At 40.0% G+C, this 26,849-nt stretch overlaps 1 protein-coding gene and 1 long non-coding RNA gene across 9 annotated transcripts in view; one reads left to right on the forward strand and one right to left on the reverse strand.

Annotated features, from left to right (window-relative positions):
* The window catches only part of LOC134346356 (uncharacterized), a 57,758-nt gene extending 55,053 nt beyond the window's left edge, over positions 1 to 2,705 (forward strand). Inside the window, exon 3 of one of the 2 annotated variants that reach the window (XR_010017915.1) lies at positions 2,228 to 2,705. This is a non-coding gene — a long non-coding RNA (uncharacterized LOC134346356). Of the gene's footprint in view, positions 1 to 418; positions 1,239 to 2,227 lie in introns of those variants that run through there. The other variant, XR_010017914.1, reaches the window with a different exon arrangement.
* tenm3 (teneurin transmembrane protein 3) overlaps positions 1 to 26,849 on the reverse strand; it is a 2,629,382-nt gene that overhangs the window by 2,098,827 nt on the left and 503,706 nt on the right. The gene's annotated exons all lie outside the window — the stretch shown is intronic.

The raw sequence follows: 26,849 nt of genomic DNA on the forward strand, positions 1-26,849 counted from the left end.
AAATGAAAAGAGTAAGATGAGATGCAGAGGCTGAGGACTTTCAAACTTTACATCCTGGTCAGCTAAAGGCAAAACTACCAAACAAAAATGGAGAGAGCAAAGCTGAGAATGATCAAGCAACCTGGTTGATATCTTTTTGGGTATCAACATGGTTAAAAGGTGATTTAATGGAAGCTTTATTTTAATTGCAAAGGGCTTTGACAAGAGTATAGAAAATTAAAATTTCCTCTACTGGAAAGTCAGTAACAAATGCAGGCTGGGGTCTATCCGTGCGATATTCAACACCAACAGTACTTCCCTGCTGACTCACTCTGTCTGCAGACACTGGATAAATGGTTCCAGCATGTGCTGCCATGTCAATATTGAAATATTAATACATGCTTAATTACTCATGGTGTGCCATCTGTTCCCTGTGCAGGTGAAGGCAACAGAAATGAGCAAGAAGAGGCAACATGGGAAGATGAACATTTGTCATCCTCAATGTCACTGCACACCAATGACATAAAGCATGGTTCATCAGACCAAATGCTGCTTCAACTCCTCCCTTCTGCTGTCCTCTGCATTCATTCATCTCAGGAAGGGATATGGAGAAACAAGAAAATCCCAGGGATTTTGCGGAATTCCAGTGACAGCAAGATGCAGCAAGGTCTAAAATTTGAACATGCCAGTCAGGGCATTTGGTAACCGTTATTTATCACTGGGGAGAAGAGCTACAGACAAAGAAATCATTAGCATGATATCACAACTTAATAAAGTGATGAATATGCAAATAAAAATTTTAATCAGGAATAGAACCGAAAAGAAAATTATGTTAAACTTGCACAGATAACGAATAAGAGTACCATCCGTAAAATGCTGGAGGAACTCAGCAAGTCAGGTAGCATTTATAGATGGGAAAATTCCCTTCAAAAGATGCTGCCTGCACTGCTGAGTCCTCCCTGTGTATGTTGTTTGAGATTTCCAGCATCTATAGAACCTCTTAAGTTTTTGACCCAGCGTGGATAACTTCACTCACCTCAACACTGAACTGTTTGCACAATCTATAGACTTACTTTCAGACTCCACAACTCATGCCACAATGGTATTTATTTATTTATACACTTAGAATACTTCCACAGTTTTTCTTTTGCTCGGTTGTTTATCAGTCTTTGTGTGTAGCTTGTCATTGATCCTATTATATTCCTTTGTTCTAATGTGAATGCCCGCAAGAAAATGAATCTCAGGGTACTATATATACTTAGAGGATAAATTTATGTTGAACTTTAATAAAGAGCACACTTAAAATACATCCTGCATTGTGCTTCATTTAAATATAAAAACATACGGAAAAGTAGTTACAGAAATGAAATTAAATTCAGGAGGTCATCGAGTAAGACAGCATGAATCAGGCCATTCGACCTAACTGATCCATCCCAACATGGTGCCCACCAAGTTAGTCCAATTTACCTGTGTTTCACCCAAATACCTCTAAATGTCTCCTATTTGCGTACATTTAAAATGGTGTTCTTGTACCTGCCTCAGCCTCTTTTACTGGCAGCTCATTCCATGCATGCACCATCCTGCACATAAAAGCTGTCCCTTAAGATTTTTTAAAATCTTTCACTTCCCACCTTAAACCTATGCCGATAAACACACATATACATGACACTCTAAAACATATCTTAAACTTCCACATAAACTAGTGCAATTCTGCATACCCTAACACCATTAAACCATCTCTCATTCTAGACAGCAGTTCACAACCTGGGGTCCATGACCCCTCGTTTAATGGTATTGGTCCATGGCATAAAAAGGTTGGGAACCCCTTTCTAGAGAGTCTAATGAAGGGAAACAATCATTATCCATCCTGTTAAACACTTTTATGACTCCTTTATGGAATACCCTTGCTGTATGGAGCTGTTGAAATAAATTGCTCAGATCTATTTGAAGGAAATGGAGGTCAGGGTGTGAGGGAGAAACAAGTCAAATGATGAGCTACTGGGATGTGTTGGGCAGGAGGAGGGTTCAGTGAAGCACGTTGTAAATACCGATATTGATCATTTGTGTTGAATGGCCTTTTCCTTGGCTGTAAATTATATGTAATCTTGGGAAAGGTGAAGAAGGCGAAGCTTAGGAAAAAGGAGGAGGAGCTTAGGAGGGTTAATGGCACCTAACTGATGGATCCTTTGCTTGCATCTTTGGAAACAGCCCTATTTCCATCTTTAATGTCTCTGTTTTTCCCTTTCAGGGTTCTTTTGAAGACCCTGACCTGGAGTTACACGCTGACTACGGTTCTTTGTGGGAATGGGACCTGCTGTCAGGGTTTCACAGCTAGCCGTTGTTCGGCATGCCAAGGGCTCAGCCTAGGAGATCCACTCAGCTTTGGAGGACCGAGTTCTTGTGGCTCTGGAGATGGGGGGATTGGGGGTTGGCGTCTGAGCAGAAGACCGGTGTGTCATGGGAGATGGAAGTTCTAAGGCTATGTACTCAGAGACCCGAAATCTTTGGGCACTGAGCTCAGAAAAAGTGACGCAATGGACTTTTAACATCATAAAACAATGAGCTGTTAATGATGTCTCTCCTCCTGTTGTGAAATTGAGACATCCCTTTCTTCCTTACTAAGGAAGAAGCCTGTGGTATGTTGAATGCAGGGAGTACTGCAAGTCTGTGTCTTTGCTGTTGCCTTGCTGAAGCTTAAGTACTCGGTGGCAGGGGCCGACACTTTTTTTTGCCGACGGGGGGAGGGGGGATTGTTGCTTGCTGCCACTTACGCAAGGGAGGGAGGGGAGCTGTGGGGGACTTTGGGGTTCTAACACTTAACTGTCGTTCATTCTTTGGGGCACTCCTCTGTTTTCGTGGATGGTTGCGAAGAAAAAGCATTTCAGGATATATATTGTACACATTTCTCTGACATTAAACATACCTTTGAAACCTTTGAATATACTACATTTGAGAAATGTACTACATTCAGAGGGATAAATATTGAACATTAAAGCATATTCACCTTCTGCTTTTAATGTGAAAACATTAACACCTAATACTATCCAGACCTCTAGCTACGTATGTACCGAAGTTGCACAACTGATCCATCCTTAATCTGATGCTGCTTAACTTAAACTTTCTGCTATTCAGTTAGATTTACTGGTTAATTCATGTTTTTTACATCCCCAAGGAACACCAGATTCACAAGGTTTTGAAAAATGATACAAGACTGTGGGTGGTCTTTATTTTCAAAAGAATTACCTAATAGAAATCAGATGGTTAGAATAATTGCTGTGCACTACAAGAGAGAGTAATTACATCTCTTAAATCAGGGACATGAGCAAATTCCACAAAAGGATGTGCAAGTTGGAGTCATACTAATTTACATATGTTCTACATACTAATTGCCAGGGTTGCTGGCCAACATGAAGGTCAGCGTGCCACGTTGGGCTGTCATTAGCACAAATGCATGAGTGAATCTGTACTTGCATGAAGGGGAAAGAAAATTCAATGATCATTACCTTACTCCCCTGCAAGCAGACACCGTTGAATGTACTACCCACATAAAACATTGCATCAGCTAGCTGACTTGACCATTTCATTCTTCCCCGTGATGCTGAGGAGGTCCTGAACAACCAGTGTTAGAGGAACATTAACATTCCAAGACCCCATACTTTGCTGCTGATGTCATTCTAACAAGTTGGAATGAGATTCCTTCAAACAATGCGCCCTAGTATTGTGCCATCATGTTATCCATTTCTTGTTTACTATGGGTAACCTACTGCTTGCAATTTTGTAGCTTTAGAGGCAACATGTCAGTTTACCAAATAATTTGCTCATATTTGTTCTAATTGTCCAAAAAAATAGCCCATCAACAAAAGTTATTGTGTGGAAAAGAAGAATAAAGAAATAACTATCTTATAAGAATTATTTATTATTTGTTTTCCTGTATTTGCATAGTTTGTCTTCTTTTGTTCATTGGGTGCTTGTCATCTTAATTGATGTGCAGCTTTTCATTGATTCTATTGTATTTCTTTGTTCTATTCTGAACACCTGCACGATAATGAATCTCAGGGTAGTACATGTTAACAGAAATGTACTTTGATAATAAATTTGAACCTTGATCTTTGAAGAATTAATCTTGGAATTCAACACATCACTGATATATTCCAGGATCAATACTTTAAAAATATAATCATGGTGCAGTAGTTAAATTGCTGGACTAATAATCTACAGTGCTGGACAAATACTCCAGAGACCAAAATATTAAACCTTCAAAACAGTTGTCAAATTTAGATCCAATTAATAGCCTAGAATTTGGCGACTGACAACTGAACTTCATGTTTAACTAAACTTATTGGTTTCTCGGGAGAAGAAAACTGCAACCTTGCAAGATACTTGTGAGCAACACACATGAAGTGCTGGAGGAACTCAGCAGGGCACTCAGCATCTATGGAAAAAAAGTACAGTTGACGTTTCTGGCTGAAACCCTTGGGCAGGACTGGAGAAAAAAAGCTAGGACTGGAATACTTGTGAGGTATGTTTGTTATTCTCACAAGATCTAGTCTATGTACGACTCCAGAACCTTCACCAGTCATTAACTCTGAAATGCCCAGCAAGTCTCACATTTCAGGGATGATTAGGGTTGGAAAATTATTCCGGCCATGTCAGGGACATCCAGATCCTGAGAGCAAAAACAAAATAAATGAACCATCTTCAGATTAAATATAATTTAAAAAACACACAAAACACTTTGCAAAGGAATCTTGCCACTCTTACTATTTGGAGAATGAAACCAGTTCCTCTGGCACCATTTACACAACAGGACTGAACATAAAAATAAATTGTAATCAAAAGCTAATTGTTGCAAGGTGCATGAATAGGTGACAAGGAAGAGAAACCAATTTAAATAAATACTTGGAAAAATTTATACAACCATTTTGCGTAGTTTTCCCCCAGCATGTGAATTGTTGGATTGAAAAACTCTCATTGGTAAAGAGCTCAGTGTTCTATAATGAAAAAACAACCATCAATTATCAGTGTTTTTTTCTTCTTTCCTCTCCTATCAGGCAGAAGGAACAAAAGCTATACCACCAGGCTCAAGGACAGCTTCTATCCCATGGTTACCAGTTTCTTCAGCAAATCTCTTGCAAAGATCAGTACAGCAGATAGACTCTTGGCCTCACAATCTATCTCGTTGTGATCTTGCACTTCATCGTTTAACTGCACTGCACTTTTCCAGTAGCTTTTGCACTTTATTTTGCGTTGTTCTCATTTTACATTGTTCTAGCTTAATGCACTGTGTATACAAACAGTAAACAAGGCAAGCATTTCACTGTATCATAGTACATGTGAAATAATAAATCAATAGCAAAAGCAAAACAGGGTAAACTGCTTCGTGGTCATACTTTTGACTGTCCAGAAGTGCATTAGCGCAAATAGCGAGCAGCTTATTTATTTAAAGTAACATTGTGAAAAAGGTATTAGGGAGGCAGAGACATTTTGGCTCGGAATTCCAGATCTTTTGCCTAGGTATCCAAGGGCATAGTCCACTGATAAAGTGATTACATTTTGAGACGCTTAGAAGGCCAGAATTGGAGAAGAGCAAATGGTTTGGAATGGATCATTGGGATCTCTTCTGGGGAAGGTGGGACCTGTACAGATTGGATGGGTTGCACCTGAACTCAAGGGGGAGCAATATCCTTGCAGGTAGGTTTACTAGCATGATTCGGGAGGGTTTAACCTAATTTGCAAGGGGGATGGGACCCGGAGCGATACAGCAGTGAAAGAACTGCACGGGTAAAGCCAGATCTAACATATAGAGAGGCTTTGAGTAAAGAGAAGCAGAATAAATGGTGTAAAGGTAGTAAGGCAGAAGAGCTAAAGTGTGTGTACCTCCATGCAAGAAGCATCAGGAACAAAGGTGATGAACTGAGAGCTTGGATACATACATGGAATTATGATGTAGAGGCCATTACAGAGACTTGGCTGGCACCAGGGCAGGAATGGATTCTCAATATTCCTGGATTTCAGTGCTTTAAAAGGGATAGAGAGGGGGGAAAGGGGAGGAGAGGTGGTATTACTGGTCAGGGATACTATTACAGCTACAGAAAGGATGAGTAATGTAGCAGGATCCTCTTTTGAGTCAGTATGGGTGGAAGTCAGGAACAGGAAGGGAGCAGTTACTCTATTGGGGTATTCTATAGGCCCCCTGGTAGCAGCAGAGATACAGAGGAGCAGACTGGGAGGCAGATTTTGGAAAGGTGCAAAAATAACACGGTTGTTATCATGGGTGACTTTAACTTCCCTAATATTGATTGGCACCTGATTAGTTCCAAGGGTTCAGATGAGTCAGAGTTTGTTAAGTGTGTCCAGGACAGATTCCTGTCACAGTATGCAGACAGGCCAACTAGGGGGAATGCCATACTAGATCTAGTACTAGGTAATGAACCAGGTCAGGTCACAGATCTCTCAGTGGGTGAGCATCTGGAGGACAGTGACCACTGCTCCCTGGCCTTTAGCATTATCATGGAAAAGGATAGAATCAGAGAGGACAGGAAAATTTTTAACTGGGGAAGGGCAAATTATGAGGCTATAAGGCTAGAACTTGTGGGTGTGCATTGGGATGATGTTTATGCAGGGAAATGTACTATGGACATGTGGTTGATGTTTAGAGATCTCTTGCAGAATGTTAGGGATAAATTCGTCCCGGTGAGGAAGATAAAGAATGGTAGGGTGAAGGAACCATGGGTGACAAGTGAGGTGGAAAATCTAGTCAGGTGGAAGAAGGCAGCATACATGAGATTTAGGAAGCAAGGATCAGATGGGTCTATTGAGAAATATAGGGAAGCAAGAAAGGAGCTTAAGAAGGGGCTGAGAAGAGCAAGAAGGGGGCATGAGAAGACCTTGGCGAGTAGGGTAAAGGAAAACCCCAAGGCATTCTTAAATTATGTGAAGAAAAAAAGGATGACAGGAGTGAAGGTAGGACCGATTAGAGATAAAGGTGGGAAGATGTGCCTGGAGGCTGTGGAAGTGAGTGAGGTCCTCAATGAATACTTCTCTTCAGTATTCACCAATGAGAGGGAACTTAATGATGGTGAGGACAATATGAGTGAGGTAGATGTTCTGGAGCATGTTGATATTAAGGGAGAGGAAGTGTTGGAGGTATTAAAATACATTAGGACGGATAAGTCCCCGGAGCCTGACGGAATATTCCCCAGGCTGCTCCACGAGGCGAGGGAAGAGATTCCTGAGCCTCTGGCTGGGATCTTTATGTCCTCGTTGTCCACGGGAATGGTACCGGAGGATTGGAGGGAGGCGAATGTTGTCCCCTTGTCCAAAAAAGGGTAGTAGGGATAGTCCGGGTAATTATAGACCAGTGAGCCTTATGTCTGTGGTGGGAGAGCTGTTGGAAAAGATTCTTAGAGATAGGATCTATGGGTATTTAGAGAATTATGGTCTGATCAGGGACAGTCAGCATGGCTTTGTGAAGGGCAGATCGTGCCTAACAAGCCTGATAGAGTTCTTTGAGGCGGTGACCAGGCATATAGATGAGGATAGTGCAATGGATGTGATCTACATGGATTTTAGTAAGGCATTTGACAAGGTTCCACGCGGTAGGCTTATTCAGAAAGTCAGAAGGCATGGGATCCAAGGAAGTTTGGGCAGGTGGATTCAGAATTGGCTTGCCTGCAGAAAGCATAGGGTTGTGGTGGAGGGAGTACATTCAGATTGGAGGATTGTGACTAGTGGTGTCCCACAAGGATCTGTTCTGGGACTTCTACTTTTCGTGATTTTTATTAACGACCTGGATGTGGGGGTAGAAGGGTGGATTGGCAAGTTTGCAGACGACACAGTAGTTGGTGGTGTTGTAGATAGTGTAGAGGATTGTCGACGATTGCAGAGAGACATTAATAGGATGCAGAAGTGGGCTGAGAAGTGGCAGATGGAGTTCAACCCGGAGAAGTGTGAGGTGGTACACTTTGGAAGGACAAACTCCAAGGCAGAGTACAAAGTAAATGGCAGGATACTTGGTAGTGTGGAGGAGCAGAGGGATCTGGGGGCATATGTCCACAGATCCCTGAAAGTTGCCTCACAGGTGGATAGGGTAGTTAAGAAAGCTTATAGGGTGTAAGCTTTCATAAGTCGAGGGACAGAGTTTAAGAGTCACGATGTGATGATGCAGCTCTATAAAACTCTGGTTAGGCCACACTTGGAGTACTGTGTCCAGTTCTGGTAGCTTCACTATAGGAAGGATGTGGAAGCATTGGAAAGGGTAGAGAGGAGATTTACCAGGATGCTGCCTGGTTTAGAGAGTATGCATTATGATCAGAGATTAAGGGAGCTGGGGCTTTACTCTTTGGAGAGAAGGAGGATGAGAGGAGACATGATAGAGGTGTACAAGATAATAAGAGGAATAGATAGAGTGGATAGTCAGCGCCTCTTCCCCAGGGCACCACTGCTCAGTACAAGAGGACATGGCTTTGAGGTTAGGGTTGGGAAGTTCAAGGAGGATATGAGAGGAAGGTTTTTTACTCAGAGAGTGGTTGGTGCGTGGAATGCACTGCCTGAGTCAGTGGTGGAGGCAGGTACACTAGTGAAGTTTAAGAGACTACTAGACAGGTATATGGAGGAATTTAAGGTGGGGGGTTATATGGGAGGCAGGATTTGAGGGTCAGCACAACATTGTGGGCCGAAGGGCCTGTACTGTGCTGTACTATTCTATGTTCTATGTTACCAAGTAGGATAAGCACAGAAGCACTTGAAAACAAAATGGAGAATTTTAGAATTGATATATTGCTTAACAAGGGGTCAGAAGAGACCAGAAGGAACAATATGATGGATGTGTGGGTTTGATAGGAGTTATGACACTGTGAAAATCTGAGAGCAGAGTTATGAGAGACCTCTAGTTAACAGAAATAAGAAGAGGCACAAGTGTGCTGGCACAGCCAATTTGATAAAAGCTTTAATGAGAGCTACAGATACAGCTGAGAGAGAGGCAGATAGGGGTAAGGTGAAGGAAATGGATATAGGCAGTCTTTAGGACAGCAGACGTGGGCTCATATGGTTGGTAATGTGAAACTCTTGTGGCTAAAAATACAAGCAATCACAACCATAAAATCAGTTGCATTTATTAAAGAGAAACATCTAAAATAGAATATCACAGAGGAGAAGTTGAATTATGAGCAATAATCCATAAACCAATTTAAAAATCTGGAATTCTATGATTAAATACAAAATAATTTAATTTCTCACATTACAAGAAGTAGCTTTGACCTATCTTGATGTTGTTTCACATTTTTAAAGAGTTTGTCAGTCATTTGACGTTTTGTTTTAGCTTTCGTCAATTCCCTGGGTTGGCAAGTAAGGAGGAGGCTTACAAATAAATTCATCACAACCAAGTAGCAAATATTGACCTAGAAATTGGAACATGCTCAGTTCTGGCACAATTCCACGGTCACCCCTTGATAATTGGCCCACTAGCGTTTATATAATGATGGTCAACAAATTCTGGGTGCGATGATGATGTAGGAAGATGAGTGAAGTCTAAATGATATTATAGGATCGTGAGGAAGGCAAGTGGTGACCAGGAGTGCTTCACACGTCCCTTCTTTAGCACAGTCCTAGTACAAACTCTTATTAACCTGCCTTTGCTTGCAGTCAATTTCAATCCGCTAACATTACTTGTGAGATCATTAGTATCTTTCTGTCCCCATGTGTGAAGGACAAGCCCCTCCTTGGTCATCTGTTATACATTCGCTCTGAAGCCCACTTAACCTAAAAGCCTGACTCACTTCGAAATAACATTCACCAAGTGGTAAAAGAACCATACAGCATTTAGGTTTACATGTACATTTCGTTGCATGTAAAGAGAGGAACATGGTTCTTTTTTCACAAGGAGTTTCAAATTTGTTCAGTTGGAGAGGGGTTCTTTTCATGAAATTCTGCACCCTTTTTTCTCCAAACATACCTTTGCTCATTGCGGCCAAAAAGTTCTATTTTAACTTCATCAGTCCACAGGACTTGTTTCCAAAATGCATCAGGCATGTTTAGATGTTCCTTTCAACCTCTTGAATAGAACTTTTGGGCTGCAATGAGCAAAGGTATGTTTGGAGAAAAAAGGGTGCAGAATTTCATGAAAAGAACCCCTCTCCAACCGTTCAGCATGGGGGTGGATCGATCATGCTTTGGGCTTGTGTAGCAGCCAGTGGCACGGGGAACATTTCACTGGTAGAGGGAAGAATGAATTCAATTAAATACCAGCAAATTCTGAAAGCAAACATCACACCGTCTGTAAAAAAGCCGAAGATGAAAAGAGGATGGCTTCTACAACAGGATAATGAACCTAAACACACCTCAAAATCCACAATGGACTACCTCAAGAGGCGCAAGCTGAAGGTTTTCCATGGCCCTCACAGTCCCCCGACCTAAACATCATCGAGAATCTGTGGATAGACCTCAAAAGAGCAGTGCATGCAAGACGGCCCAAGAATCTCACAGAACAAGAAGCCTTTTGCAAGGAAGAATGGGCAAAAATCCCCCAAACAAGAATTGAAAGAGTCTTAGCTGGCTACAGAAAGTGTTTGCAAGCTGTGATACTTGCCAAAGGGGGTGTTACTAAGTGCTGCCATGCAGGGTGCCCAAACTTTTGCTTCAGGCCCTTTTACTTTTTTGTTATTTTGAAACTGTAAAAGATGTAAATAAAAAAGATTTCTTGCTTAAAATATTAAAGAAATGTGTCATCTTTAACTTTATGCCTTTTGGAAATCAGTTACTCGCTTAGCTATTCACAGTAACAGAAATTTTGACTGGCGTGGCCAACCTTTCGCATGCCACTGTACAAGGGAGGAGTGAGACAGGGGCTGATGGCTGATTGCTGATAGATGGTGCTAAACATGGGAGCGATGATGGGAATGCAGAATTAAGTGGAAAACTGGAGAAGGAAGGGGGGATCGGAAAGGTGAACAAAAGCAGATGAAACCTTGGTGGACAAGTGTGAGTATGGGACAAGAACACAGGGAGTGTGGGATATCAGAAATTGGAAAATTCTATGCACAATCCTTGGAAAGCTACTGAAGCACAATGTGAGGAACACACACAAAATGCTAGAGGAACTCAGCAGGCCAGGCAGCATCTATGGTAAGGGGGACAGTCGACATTTCAGGGCAAGACCCTTCATCAGAAAGATGAGGAGTTAGAGTTAAAAGCTGGGAGGGGGCGGTGAGGAAGAAACTCAAGGTGATAGTTGAATCTGGGAGGGAGGAAGGGGTGAAGTAAAGAGAGCTGGGAAGTTGGCTGGTGAGAGAGATACAGTTCTGGAGAAGGGGGAATCTGACTGGAGAGGACAGAAGGCCATGGAAGAAAGCAAAGGGGGAGAAGCACCAGAGGTAGGTGGTAGGCAGGTAAGGAAATAACCTGAGAGAGGGAAAAGGGAATGGGGAATGGTGAAAGGGGGACACTACCGAAAGTTCCAGAAATCGATGTTCATGCCATTAGGTTGGAAGTTACCCAGACGGAGTATAAGGTGTTGCTCCTCCAAACTGAGTGATAGTAGAGGAGGCCATGGACTGACATGTTGGAATGGGAATGGAAAGTGGATATAAATTGGGTGACCACTGGGTGATCCCACATTTTCTAGCAGATGAGGAACAGGTCTTCAGCGAAGCAATCTCCCACTCTATGTCGGGTCTTACCGGAACAGAGGAGGCCACACCGGAGGCTTTAGATGCAGTAGCTGTCCCCAACAGACTCACAGGTGAAGTTTCACATCAACCTGGAAGGACTGTTTGGAGACTCTGAATGGTAGTGAGGGAGGAGGTGTAGGGGCAGGTGTGGCACTTGTTCAACTTCCAGGAGAGAGATCAGTGCAAGAGAGTCATGTCGGGAGAGATCCCTGTGGAGAGCAGAAAGTGGGGAGTGGGGGGGGGGGGAGGGAAAGGTGTACTTAATGGCACCACATCTTGGCCTGAAACTTTGACAATACTCTTTTCCACAGATGCTACCTGGCCTGCTGAGTTCCTCCAGCATTTTGTGTCTTGCTTGGATTTCCAGCATCTGCAGATTTTCTCTTGTTTATGGAAGTACAATATGAGATGTTGTCCTCCAATCTGGCATTTGGCTTCTCTGAAACGATGGAGACGGCTGAACACAGATGGACAGTGGGAAGAAGGTTGAAAACAGAAGACAGTGGAAACATGGTTATTTCCAACAACCCACAGATCTGGACTAATGATAAACACTGTAGGTTCAAATGATAACAGGGAATGTAAATACACTAAATTAAATAAAAATCTAGAGGAAAGTTTAAGATCAGTAATGGTAACAATTGAACTGATGGATTGTGAAAACTCACTGACTTCCTTCAGAAAGAAACCTGCCATCCTACTCACTCTGGCTTACATTTAACTCCAGAGCTACTAACATTGACTCTTACCTGTTCACTGAAAGGACGCCATAACCATTCAGCACAAGGTTAACCGGGAACTGGGAAGTAAACGCTGATATTGCCAGCAACATCCACATACCATCAGTGAACAAGGATTGATTGTGAGAATAAAATAATAAGACCATACGACCATGAGACATAGGAGCAGAATTAGGCCATTTGGCCCAACAAGTCTGCTCCACAATTCAACCATGGCTGATCTTTTTTGCCCTTTTTGGCCCCACTCCCAAGCCCTCACCTTATAGCCTTTGATGCCATGTCCAATCAAAAACCGATCAAGCTCTGCCTTAAATACACCCAACAACCTGGTTCCACAGCTGCCTATGGTAGTAAGTTCCATATGTTCACCACCCTCTGGCTAAAGAAATTTTTCCACATCTGTTTTAAATGGTGTCCCTCTATCATGAGGTTGTGCCCACTTGTTCTAGATTCCCCATCATTGGTGTTACATACCCCGTGGGTATCTTGTGACTGTCTTATGAGCATGATGTAATGGTCTTGTGGAGGTCACATGATGTAATTTTCCTGCCAGTGTGAGGTCACATGATGACCTGTTCTCAACAGGTATATAAAGGGAAACCCTGGTGATGCAGTTAGTTTCAGTTGAGTTATTGTTTGCCTAGTTAGATACTCCGTTCTGCTGCGTATTTTTCATTACGCAGTTTCGTTTTAAAACGGAGTTTTCCCGTCTATTTTAAAGTGCAAAGATCGGTACTGGCAGTTTCGCCAACTGCTGCCAGGTTTGTGTGTTGCATCTATAATTTTCCTTTTTCAGTAGTATTGGAGAGTGAAGACTTTATTAAAGGATGGGAACCTGAAGGATTGAATAAAGTTGGAGTTGTTTTGCGGTTTTATAAAGAATCGACCTTATTTAGGATTCATTTCAGAAATGGTGACCTGTATCTGAGATAACTCCTACAAGAGCAGGGAAGCTTGAGCAGTGTCTACTCACCAGCAAAAAGTCAGTTCCTTTAAGCCGTTTTATTTCCTTCGTCGTGAATCCTTTGGAGAATCAGCAGTAGCATCACGTCTTTGAAGAAATTCGTTTCCAGAGAAGTCTCTCCTTATTGACCGTGTGAATCGCTTGGACTTTCCAATTTACCACTTTAAGAACTGTTTCCGCACTTACCCTTTTATGAACTGTTCCAGAGTTGCCATATAACAGTTAACTTCTGGTTAAGTTAGTCACTTGAATACTTTTCGCTATTTGTTGAGCAGAGTTTGACGAATGTTTATTTGTTTTTATGAACCTGCTTCAATTGATAATTCATTGTTGCCGATCACGTGACATGGGAAACATCCTTTCCACATCTATTTGGTATAAACCTCTCAACATCTGAAAGGTTTCAATGAGGCCCCCCCTTATCCTTCTAAATTCCAGTGAGTACAGACCCAGAGCTCTAAAACGTTCCTCGTACGATAACCCTTTCATTCCCAAAATCATCATTGTGAATCTCCTCTGAACCCTCTCCAATGCCAGCATGTTTTTTCTTAGATGAGGAGCCAAAAACAGTTCACAATACTCAAGGTGAGGCCTCACCAGTGCCTTATAAAGCCTCAGCATCATATCCCAGCTTTTCTATTCTGGAACTCTTGAAATGAATGCACACATCGCATTTGCTTTCCTCACCACTGACTCTACCTGCAAGTTAACCTCCCAAGTCCCTTTGCATCTCAGATTTTTGGATTCTCTCCCCAATTAGAAAATAATCTGCACATTTATTTCTACCACCAAAGTGCATGAACATGATTTTTCAGCATTGTATTTCATTTGCCACTCTCTTGCCTATTTTCCTAATCTGTCTAAGTCCTTCTTGTAGCCTACTTGTTTCCTCAACACTACCTGTTCCTTCACTAATCATTGAATCATCTGTAAACTTGGTAACAAAGCCATCTATTCCATCATCTAAATCATTGATATACAGCATAAAAAGAAACGGTTCCAACACCGACCCCTGCAGAACACCACTAGTCACTGGCAGCCAACCAAACATGGATCCTTTTACTCCCACTTGCTGCCTCCAGCCAATGCTCTAACCATGTTAGTAACTTTCCTGTGATACCATGGGTTCTTAACTTGGTCAGCAGCTTCATGTGTGGCACCTTGTCAAAGGCCTTCTGAAAGTCAAAATATATAGTATCGACTACATCCTCTTTATCTATGCTACATGTAATTTCCTCAAATAATTCCAATAGGTTCATCAGACAAGATTTTCCCTTAAGGAAACAATGCTGACTTTGTCATATCTTGTCTTATGTCATCAGAAACTCCATAACCTCATCGTTAACAATTGAATCCAAGATCTTCCCAACCACTGAGGTCAGGCTAACTGGTCTATAATTTCCTTTTTGCTGCCTTCTTCCTTTCTTATAAGAGTGGAGTGACATTTGCAATTTTCAGTCCTCTGGCACCATGCCAGAGTCCAATGATTTTTGAAAGATCTTTACTAATGCCTCCACAATCTCTACCGCTACCACTTTTAGAACCCCAGCATGCAGTTCATCTGGTCCGGGTGACTTATGTACCTTAGGTCTTAAAGGTTTTTGAGCACTTTCTCCCTTGTAATAGTAACTGCACTCATTTCTCTTCCCTCACATCCTTTAACATCTGGCACACTGCTAGTGACTTCCAGAGTGAAGACTGATGGAAAATACTCATGAGGTTCATCTACCATCTCCTTGTGCCCTGTTATTATTTCTCCAGTCTCATTTCCTTGCGGCCCTATATCCACTCTCATCTCTCTTATTTTTTTACATACTTGAAAAAGCATTTACTATCCACTTTGATATTTTTGCCAGTTTGTTTTCTTATTTATCTTTTCCCTCCTAATTACTGAGTACAAAACTCTACTGTATGTTTGCTAAAAGATTCCACTTGTATGTTGGACAATTCAAACTGACATTGTGTTTTGATGTCCCATGTACATGTTCATTTACTTGATTGACTATTTAGGTCACAAACAGAAAATGTATTTAAGCCTTTTGAATGTGAAATACGAATAAAATTGATTTCAGATTTTTATTCATTTGTGTATTGAATTTCTCACCCAAACCATAAGCAAACACTTCATGATTCACCAATTTTGTCAACAAAAACATTTAACTTGTCAAAGTATTACATAACGATTTCCTCTTATTTACTGTATTAAATGTATTTTAACCTTGTATATTCTGCATTTTTCATCATTATCTACCTGACATTTCCAAGTTTGCTTAACTGACAACATTTATATTCTACAAATAGAAAGATACTTCTGGCAGGATTCAGAAGGAACAGAAAAAATGGATAATACATCATTTCTAAGAGCCAAAATTACCCATGTTTTCTCATTGATAAATGACATGTTTCAATTAAACATTGACTGTCAGCTATTACTTAACTCAAAATAAAGATGAGAGGAATAATGAGGCCATGTTACATGCAAAGCTGGCAGACCAAGCCATTTTTCATCCAATCCAGTACATCAAAGATTCGAATCAATTCAACACCAGAATAATCTGTTCCTCCCCATCAGTTATGGTTGATCTTTCTTTGGTCCTATTACACATTCATTTAGAATCCTTAGCAAACTAAGAATAATGCCTTCTTTAATTATTTCTTCCTCATCAATCTTACTTTTTCTTTATTCATTCAAGACTTGTCACTGATAAGGCCCACCGCTAATTTCTTTGAAGTTACTAACTTCGTGTGCTATTTCAGCTTACAGTCACAAGCCAACTACATTACTGTGGGTCTGAACTCAAACAGAAGTCCAACTGATCTAATTCAGCAAATACCACTTCCTAAAGAATGTTAGTATATCAAATGCATTTCTACAACATTCTGGTCATGTCTTGGACACTATTATTGACTTTTTAAAATTTCCAGCTGTCATGCTTGAATTTCGCGTCCATTATTCCAGGTCTCTGGTATTCTGGTCATGTAACTTGCCTACTTGGTTACTATAGCCATGCTCTGCCATGGCTGAAAAAAAGAAAATTGTAAGGTTAATCCATCAAGAGTTCATGAAATTTATGCAGAATTAAAATATAATTAGAAAAATACATTGTAATCGATTAAAATATGCTGAAAATTGGAAAATAAAATATTATACAAGGATTATTTCATAATACATTCTCCAAATTGTATTCCGCATATAATTTCATTTTGAAGGACCTGTGTAGAATACATCAGCAAAACCAAAGAGCTGATTATTGATCACGGGAGAAAGAAACCGGAGGTCCATGAGCCTGCCTTCATTAGGGGATCGAAAGTCGAGAGAGTCAGTAACTTTAAATTCCTTGAATGAGGATCTATCCTGGGTCCAGCACACAAGTTCCATTACAAAGTAGGCACAGGAGTGCCTCTAGTTTCTTCGAAGCTCGTGCAGATTTAGTATGTCATCTACAGTAAGTCAGTGGGAAGCGTAGATGAAGTCAATGAAGGGGAAACTGGTATCTGAGCACACAGATGTGCTGGTTGGTAGATTAACTGTCTCCTCTAAATGACCCTTTATGTAGATAACTGGTGAGAGATTCCGGGGAGTGGTCACAGAAATGAACAAGGGGATAAATTACAAAGAAATAAATAATGAATGGGATTGATCAAATTCAAAGAAAGTATGCGTATGTCATCAAGTGCTATTTGCAATTCATTTTCTTGCAGGATTTTATAGAAAAATATAGAAATACAATAGAATTTATGAGCACATAAAAGAAAATTGTGCAAATAAATAGTACTGGGGTCGCTCTGAATGCTGACATAGATTCAATGGGCTGAATGATCTCCCTCTATGTTGCAAAGAAAACAGTGCTTGATAGGATTGCATTTCAGACAGGGACAAAAGAAACAGCAAGCGAATGCTGAGCTGAAGGTAGAAATATAAAAGCAGAGTGGAGGGGTCTTTAATGGTGTTTGAAGGCAGGGAGGGAGGAAGTTCCAGCCGAGTCTGAAATTGCTTCCAGCGGAGTGTTCGGGTTGGGGAATGAGAAGAACAGGGCAGTGGATAATAAAAGGACGGAAAATCATAGCAGGAGGTGAAGATAACATTGTTGGATTGAATTGTTTCTTCTGCTTTGCTTCTTTTTAATATTAGCTTCATTGACTATTTATTATTAACTGTGAACATTTAAACCAAAAATATCATTGGAAATTTATTTGTATTTTTTGAAATGGGATTGAGCAAGTGGTGAAATTCATTCTGTAAACAGTGGGGTCCAAATTAGCAATTGTAGAATGTAGGCAAATGATAATCTTTGGACGATTTTGCACTCTGAATTTAGAGTCTAACAGACACAACAGAAGTTAGTTACTTCCTGGCTACTCTGTTAACTATAATGTTGGCAGCTCCCTCTCCTCAGGTACCATCCGTCTCAACCTCAAATGTGCTTTTGACATGATTCATCATACTGATCTCCTCCAGCACTTCCCTGCTGTCATCCAGTCAGCCAGATTTACACTTGTCTTATTCTTTTCTTATTGATGCAGTCACAGCCAGAATTCACCTTCAGTGATTTCTCTCACTAAGTCCATGCTTGAGGTTTTTTTTTGTTGAGATCTACTGTTAATGGTTGGTTCATATGCCAGTTTTTGGCCCTTTACAAATCCTATCAGCTTTCAAAATAGACATCTATTTTCTTCCTTACTATTGAACTGTATATATATGAATGTTGGGTGGGATTACAACTAGAGGTCATGGGTTAATGGTGAAAGGGGAACTTGAGGGGCAACTTCTATGCTCAGAGGGCTGTGAGAATGTGGAATAAGCTGCCAGTATAGGTAGTGCATGCAAGCTCAATTTCAACATTTAATAGAAGTTTGGGTAGATACATGGATGGTAGGGGCATGGAGGGCTATGGTCCCAGTGCAGGTCAATGGGAGAAGGCAGTTTAAATGGCTCGGCACTGACTAGATGAGCCAAAAGGCGTGCTTCTGTGCTGTACTTTTCTACGTCAATGACTGTATGTAAAACAGCAGGATCAGGCCACTGGAGTTTACTCCACCATGCAATATAATTAGAGCTGATCCCTTGTAACTCACGTCCATATTCCTGCATACCCATGGTAACTTTTCATTGCTTTGTTTACCAAGAATCTATTTACATTTGCTTCAAAATTATTCCACTGCCTTTTGAGGGAGAGAGTCCAATGTTTCATGATCTTCTGAGACAAAAAAAATCACTTACCTTTACTTCTTTTAAAGTGACCCCTCGTTCTAGATTCACGCACAAGTGGAAATATCCGGCCCACATTCAACATGTGAAGGCACCACATTATAATTGAGTCAATTCCCACTCTTTTAAGCTCCAACACATGCAATCCTGACCTGTCCAAGCTTTCTTCATTAGGCAGCTCACCTTCTCTGGATATCACTTTTGGAGGACATCCCTGAACTGTTTCCGATGCATTTACCTCCTTCCTAAAATAAGCAGACTGAGGCTATCCTAGATAAATGAAACACAACCTCTTTAATTTTGCATTCAATTGCCCCAGTAATGATCAACTAATGGCATCAATGACCCCTTGTAAAACTTCTACTGGGGCACTGACACTCAGTGGCTACTTTTTCAGTACACCTACACATCAGCTCATTAATGCAAATACCTAATTAGCCCAGTGGCCACGTTGTTGAATCCCGTTTATTAGAGGTTGAATTCTGGAACTCAGTGTCATACACTCAGTATGAGAGCATGCGGGCAGTGGGAGAATCATCCCTCTTGTGCTTCTTGATCTCGTCACTCGAGATTCAGTGTCACGCAACCTTGCCCCTTTGATCTGGCCCACACCTTCACTATCCAGGTCCAACACTTGCCTTTATTGGATCATGCTCCTCCTTACACAAGTCATCGGGTTTGCGGGGTGTGGCCAGGGTTAATCCCCCTTGGATTTTAGGATTAATTTTAAGGGCAGGGTTGGTGGATGTATATGTGGGGCTGGGAGAGATAAGGTTGTGGAGTTTAGTGTGGTGAGGTATGTGGGGCTCTGGCAGATAGGGTAGTGTAGTGGAGCTACTTTAATCTGGCTCATGCCTTTCATTATCGTGGAATGATACTGAGTGTATTCGATATTGGCAATACTGATCAGTGATGGCCATTTTATTCAATAGAACTGTACACCAGCTCGTTAATGCAAATTTCCAATCTACTGATCATGTGGCAGCAACTCAACCCATTAAAGAATGCAGATGCAGTCAGGAGGCTCAGTTGTAGTTCCACTCAAGCATCAGAAAGAGGAAGAAATGCGATCCAAGCGGCGTTGAATATGGATTGAGTATTGGTGCCAGATGGGTGGTTTGAATATCTCAGAAACTGCTGATCTACTGGTGTTGTCATGCAGAACAGTTTCTGGAGTTTACAGAGAATGGTGTGAAAAACAAAGACATCCAGTAGCAACAGTTCTGTGGGCGAAAATACCTTATTAATTAGAGAGGTCAGAGGAGAATAGCCAGACTGGTCCGTGCTGACAGGAAGGTGACAGTAACTCAAATAACCACACGTTACAACAGTAGTGTGCAGAAGAGCATCTCTGAATGCACAACACATCAAACCTTGAAGTGGATGGATTACAGCAGCACAAGACATTGAACATAGACTCAGTGGCTATTTTATTAAGTACAGCACGTACCTAATAAAGTTGTCACTGAGTCTATACCCCTCTGCACCTCAGAACTCTGCAATTTCCCACCAGTTAAATATTATTGTTCAAAATGACCACTTTTCAAATGGTGCATTTCAAATTCCCCTTCATGTCAGACCCTAGCCCACTTACTTAAACTATCAACATCACTTTTGGCTTCCATGTGTCCTTTTCAAGTGTGAGAATTTAGTGATGTTGCAAATGCCCATCACAAAGAACATTTTTACTATTCCACCTGGTCTTGGAATTAATTAAAGAAAATGATAATCCTGCAACATTTTAGCCTTGGTGTTCAAAACTGCACCTCTTCAAAGAGATTCCAGTATACATTAAAATCTCCAATAAATGTCAATTCACACTTGTTTATTAATAGCAGGTAAATCTCACGTGCTTTTGAAGTTCAATTATCCATAAATAATTTCACCAAATCTATTCCAACACATAAAGTAATCTGAATAATTAAACCTTTTGCTTAGTAATGAGACTAAGCAGGTGTATATTCTATGGAACCTTGGCTGAGTAAACCTTAGAACTCATTTAATTGAATAAAACATTTATATTTTTGCTAAGGAAATGTTTTAATCAAAAGCATCAGTAATGCAGTATTTCTATAAATCTACGTGAGATCTATGAACAAACCATGTGTGTCTCTGTGAAATTCCTTTTAATAAGGCTGTGATTGAAGTAATATAAATTTACCAACAATCATGTACTGATGCTAAATACATTAAAACAGAAAATGCTGGAAATACTCAGATGAAAGAGAAACAGCCTCAAACTTGCTGGTTGATAGGGATACTTTTAAAGTGATGGAGGAAAGTATAGGGGGGATGTCAGAGAAATGCTTTTCATGCAGAGAGTGGTGGATGCATGGCAAGGTGGTAGAAATAGATATATTAGGGATATTTACGAAGATCTTAGATAGGCACACAGATGAAAGAAAAATGGAGAGGGAAAGATGAGATTGATTTTAGAGTAGCGTAAAAGTTCGGTACAACATCGTTGACTATAGGGTCTGTATTGTATTTTTCTTTTATGTTCTATGTTTGAAAACTCTTCATCATGACTAGCCATTAATAGAAGTTCTGACAAAGGGTGTTCACCCTGAAATGTTAACATTGCCTCTCTTTCCATAGATGTGTCCTGACCGGCTGAGTATTTCAGCACTTTCTGTTTATGTTAGATTTCCCATATCTACATTTTGTTAATGAATATCATAAAAAAATGAATCTTCAGTGTTTTCTTTTGTTGGTTGCCTGATGAAGACTTATCTCAGAAACTCACTGGTACAGTAAGCAAGATAGTTGAGACCATTAGAATTACTCCATACCCTGTGCTTAAACTTTCCCTGCCATTGAAAAGTTTGATGGCAGTAGATTGAGGCTGATCACAAATACCCCTTTTCCCAGGAACAGTGAAGGACCTTTGGGAAGCAGATGATGCATCGTGTATAGAAATGATAAGCTTACACCTCTTGTCACCTAATTACTCTCTTCTTACATAGTTGCTTGCATTTATTATTAATGAAAAATACTTCAGAATGTTTTGAACAAGAACTTATTCTGAATTCACAGCGTGAGCTGACTGGTTTATAGACATATCCACAACAAAATTGTTTACCCTCAAATATTTCAGTTAGCAGATCAAAACATACTCACACAAGAAAATGTATAAACATTTACCATTTCCAGCTCCATCACAGGCACAACCCTCCCAACCACTGAGGATATCTTCAAGAGGTGGTGCATCTTCAAGAGACGGCATCCATCAGCAAGGGTCTTCACCATTTGGGACAAGCCCTCCTCTCATTACTTCCATCAGTGAGGAGGTACAGGAGACTGAAGACACACACTCAATGATTTAGTCATAGCTTCTTCCCCTCTCCATTGGGTTTCTGAATGATCCATGAATTCATGTCCTATTTGTTTATGTTTGTAATTTATAGTTTATAGCTTTGCACTGTACTGCTGCTGCAAAACTACAAACTTCATGCCAACTAAATCTATGATAATAAATCCGATTCTGATTCATCCATTGATGAATGAATAATTTTATTAAGGACCTCCAGCAGCCAGGGCATGCCCTTTTCTAACTGTTACCATCAGGCAGGGGGTACAGAAGCCTGAGGGCACACACTCAGCGATTCAGGAACAGCTTCTTCCCCTCTGCCATCCGATCCATAAATGAAGATTGAACCCTTGGACACTACCTCACTTTTTTAATATATAATATTTCTGCTTTTTGCACAATTTTTAATCTATTCAATATACGTATACTGTAAGTGATTTATTTATTTATTATTATTGTTGCTTATTTTGCTTTTTTTCTTCTATAATGTATTGCATTGAACTGCTGCTGTTAAGTTACATGCCGGTGATAGTAAACTTGATTCTGATTCTGATTCTATTTCAACATTTTAGGCAGCTTTTCACTTTCACCTTAATGTACTTCAGCATTTTTGACCAACTTGTAAAGATCCTTCTGGTCATTCTTTCATGATGATTGATCTGATAATAGGCAAACACATGAAGAATGAGAGGATCTCCAGTACTTTTGCTGACATGGTTTGGCTTTACAAATGGAGATTCAAATATCAACAAAGCCGGAATTAATTTTCGAATCCTGATCCTTTCATTTGGCGTAAATATTTTTGACTTGCAAAGAACGTGATAAAAACTGAATAATTGTTTTAAGTTTGCAATGAGTTTAATGGACAGAAACAAACTATTTGACCCAACAAGTTTAAGGAGCTTTCTTTCTTTATTTATTTCAGATTATTATTTCCTTCAGTTAATTTCCATCTCATTCACTTCTCTAGTTTCTCCTTAAAATATCCATGCTATTCTTATTAACCAGTTCCCTGTAGATTCTTCCACGTTACATATTTCCTTAAGACATAAAGGAGGCTATTCTGCCAGCTCATAGAACAACACTATTCCACCAACAGCTCTATTTTCCTGTAACATTTTCTCTCCCCCTGCATTACTATCACCTCCCCTTCCCACTAGATTCTACCACTCATTTACTCTTGAAAGTTTAGTGTGAACAATTAACTGCCAGTACTTTGAACACTTGAACCATTATGCACCAGGACAGACTTTTCTTTTGCACTGCACTGTATGTACATGTACTTGTGCTTATGGCAATAAACTTGACTTTGACTTTCTATGGAAGAAGAGAGAGCATAGTAAAACTCAGATCACAGCCACTGTGAGAAGGCATCTCAGATGTCTGTATCACTGTGAGATCCACATTCTCACAAGTCAAGAAAGGGACAGATTTCAACACCAAAGGATGATCCTAAAATCTGTATTGTCACAAAGTATCACCTAATTATAGAATTTGCTTCAACTAGCTCTGTCAAGTTTCTCCTTAATTAAATATTAGATTTATTAAATTCCTTTTTCAATGATTATCTCACATTCTGATACCTCACACAATCAAGCAGAAGTATCTTTGCTCATTCCATCCGACCTTTTGATAAGTGTACAACAAAACTCTGCCATGGATTGTAGTTGATTCCACAGTGCCAAAGAGAGAGAATTTCATGTTAGTTATGAATTTCATAGGCATTACCACATGACCATAGGGAATCAGCTTTAAATCAGAACTTTGTTAAAACAAATATGATCCCTGTCAAATATCAAACAACAAAATTAGGCACAGTAGCATGGTGATTATGTTCAGTTCCCCACCACGATAGTTGGGGAATTACAAATTAAATTAAATAATCCTTGACGTTAAAAATACTCTCAGCAACACTAGCCATGAAACTGGTAGATTTTCCAGAAAACAAAATAGAACAGCTTCATTAATCCTTAACCTGCCTGGCATATATGTGATTTTATTTTTTTTATTAGAAATACAGCATGATAACATTTTAGAGATGACAGTAAGTGATTCCTAATTGCTCACTGGAATCACTGAGCAGCCCACTCAGTTCAAAGGGTAATTACAAATAGAGAATAAATGTTGGCCTTGTTAACAATAGATGAATAAACAATAAAAATATGAATCTAATATTAAATGACAGACTGGAATTTCTGATAAGCCATGATTGCAATGGTAACATTATACTACAAGTGCAAAACTGTTATTCTGTTTTTCACTCTGTTTTTTATTCAAATAGGAAATGTTCAATCTAACTGTTTTACTTTTATTTATTTTCAGTCCATAAGCTATGTGGGAAAGGTGAACAATTATTGTCCCTGCTGAAATGACCTTGAGAATTATTGAACCGCCACACTCCTTCTGTCGAAGGCATTCTCACAGTACTATTGGGTAGGAAATTCTAGATCCTGCAATGATTTATTGATCCAATTTGGATTGGATCAGGGATTAGTTCAATCATATGCCAACCGTCATATTATCTAAGGAAGAATGTACAAATGTATTTGATATTGAGAAAGTGCAGCTGATGTTCACTAGAATGAGCAAGAAACATCTGCTGGGGGATCTCAGTGGAGTCCTCCAGCAACAAAGGAATTGTCGATGTTTCGGTTCGAGACCTTGCAAGAGACCTTTCCCTAGAATGCAGATTGTGGTTGTTAATTCATCCAATGAGGAGAGATAATGCATGCCATGCCTATTCTGCATTCCAAAAGGCAATCTTTTAAACATGCAAAATTCTTATAGGCTTGAAAGGAAGAATGCAGGGATGTTTCTATTTGCTGGATCTCATAAACTACAGATGACGCTCTTGGGGTTGACTATTGAGGTCTGATATGAGTAGAAATGTCTTCACCGAAGGGACTGTGCATTTTTGAAATATTCCACACAGTTTGGCTATGAAGGCTCAGACAAATCAACAGAATTTTAGATTTTAAGTTAATCAGCAGATATGAGGTTACTGCAGGAAGACAGCACTGAGCAAACAATCAAGTAATGGTTTATTGAATGGAGGAGCAGGCATGAGGGGCTGAATGAACTACTCAGGTTTTTACTTCTTATATTCTTAGAATCATCCATTTTACAAGACAGCAAAAGTTCCACCACATTGGTGCTGACCTGGGTGGTGATTGATTGCACATTAAATGTGCCAATTAAGATCAGTCAAAACTTCTTTTTTCTCTCTTGAAAGTTTGTTTTCTGCTTCAATAGTTGGAGTTGCTGAGCTAAGACAGACCAAGTTCCATCACTTGCAAAGGCAAAGATTCATTAACAGCTCTGTGAAGTAGAACCAGGGATAGACTGTGCAAGTCACACGGTAATTAAACAAAATTCATTGTGAAGGCTTAGAGTTTACCCCAGTACAGGACTCTGTTTCCTAAGAGGAAGCTGGATGCTACCAGTGATCCCATGATGTCATGCAAGTGTCTTGAATAAATGCAAAATGAACTGTGGTCATCGTTGGAGTAATTCAGCCAATATTCTATACTTCCATCTATAGTTCCATCACAAGGCTTCCATAATACATTGCACTTCTGTACAAATATCTACGTTTCTCAGTACAGATTGATCAGGACAAGGAAATTATCTTTTTGCTTTGATAAAGGTTGTCATGGATTTAGTGGAATCATCAAACTAGTCAATTCCACATTTGTAACAGTGTTTTAAGATAGACTGCTCTGTATCAATAGATAAAGCATCCTCCAACACTTTGTCAATGTTCAGCTAATACAAAGCTCCTTGCAATTGCTTTCATATTGACAATGCCAATGTCTTTTCCATTTAGCTCATCGGCAATCCTTTTCTTGATAACATTTCAATGATTGATCAAAATCCTCATTGGTTAGTCTAGCTTCAAATCCAAGATTACAGAGTGGCTACAAGGCTCCAATGAGATACTTGTATAGCCAGAACCATCCTCTCAATATCTTGTTCATAGATCTACTTTAGCACTATTCCTGCTGAGTTGCTTGAACAATCCCAATGAGTGTTATTGGAAATCCATTTGCAAGTTCCAGTGCAAAAATCAAATATTCAAGTGCAACATTAGCAGTCATCTGGACAGACCCGCAACTTAAGCAGCAGAAAATTCTGCTCAACCAGTTTCCTGTCTTTTTAAGCAATTTTTTGCCCAATATTACTGATCAACAATGTTCATTTATTATAATGATTTGCAACTCCAGATACTGGCTACTGTAACATACCATGCACATCTGTCCCAAAACATGCCTTGAATTAGTTTCAATATTGATGTTAAAATCATTAATGTTATTAGCCATCATTATGAAAGATAGATGACTTAACTGATTGTCATCCCTCTCCTCCCCCTTAATTAACATTCTGTCACAATGTCAGATTGCTTTCTGTCGATGTGCACTCTGTCATTATAGTTATGTTGAATCATAGTACAGTCTTTCACTCCACTGATGCTTTATAAAGTAAATCCTGCATTATCTCATATTGTGCACATTCCCTATTTTGACTTCTTTTGAGAAGCACATTCCTCTCTGTATCAATGTCACATTCAGGCCAAGAATCTTGCCTATTTTGTCCTCTATTTTTTTTTCAATTTTACTGCTAAATCTCCTTTCTTTTACAGCAGTCAGAATTTTTTAAAGAACCAAAGTATGATTGTTGGTACAATTATAACAGGGACTCACGCTACTTGCAGTCACATGATGGTGTTTTCTTTTTGAGACCAGAGACTCATGAGTTGCCCATTCATCGTATCATCTGCGGTTGGCACAGAACGGAATTAGAATCATTGAGCTATACAGCAGAGAAACAGGCCCTTTGGGCCATCATGTCTGTGCCAACCACCCTACACATTAATATTAATTCCATTTTCCTGTATTAATTCCATATCCTTCATTGCTTGTCCATTCAAGTACCTGACAAAATATCTCTTACTTTTTGTTATTGTTCCCTCCACCAATATATC

The sequence above is a fragment of the Mobula hypostoma genome, chromosome 5 (assembly GCF_963921235.1).
Source record: "Mobula hypostoma chromosome 5, sMobHyp1.1, whole genome shotgun sequence".
Lineage (NCBI taxonomy): Eukaryota > Metazoa > Chordata > Chondrichthyes > Myliobatiformes > Myliobatidae > Mobula > Mobula hypostoma.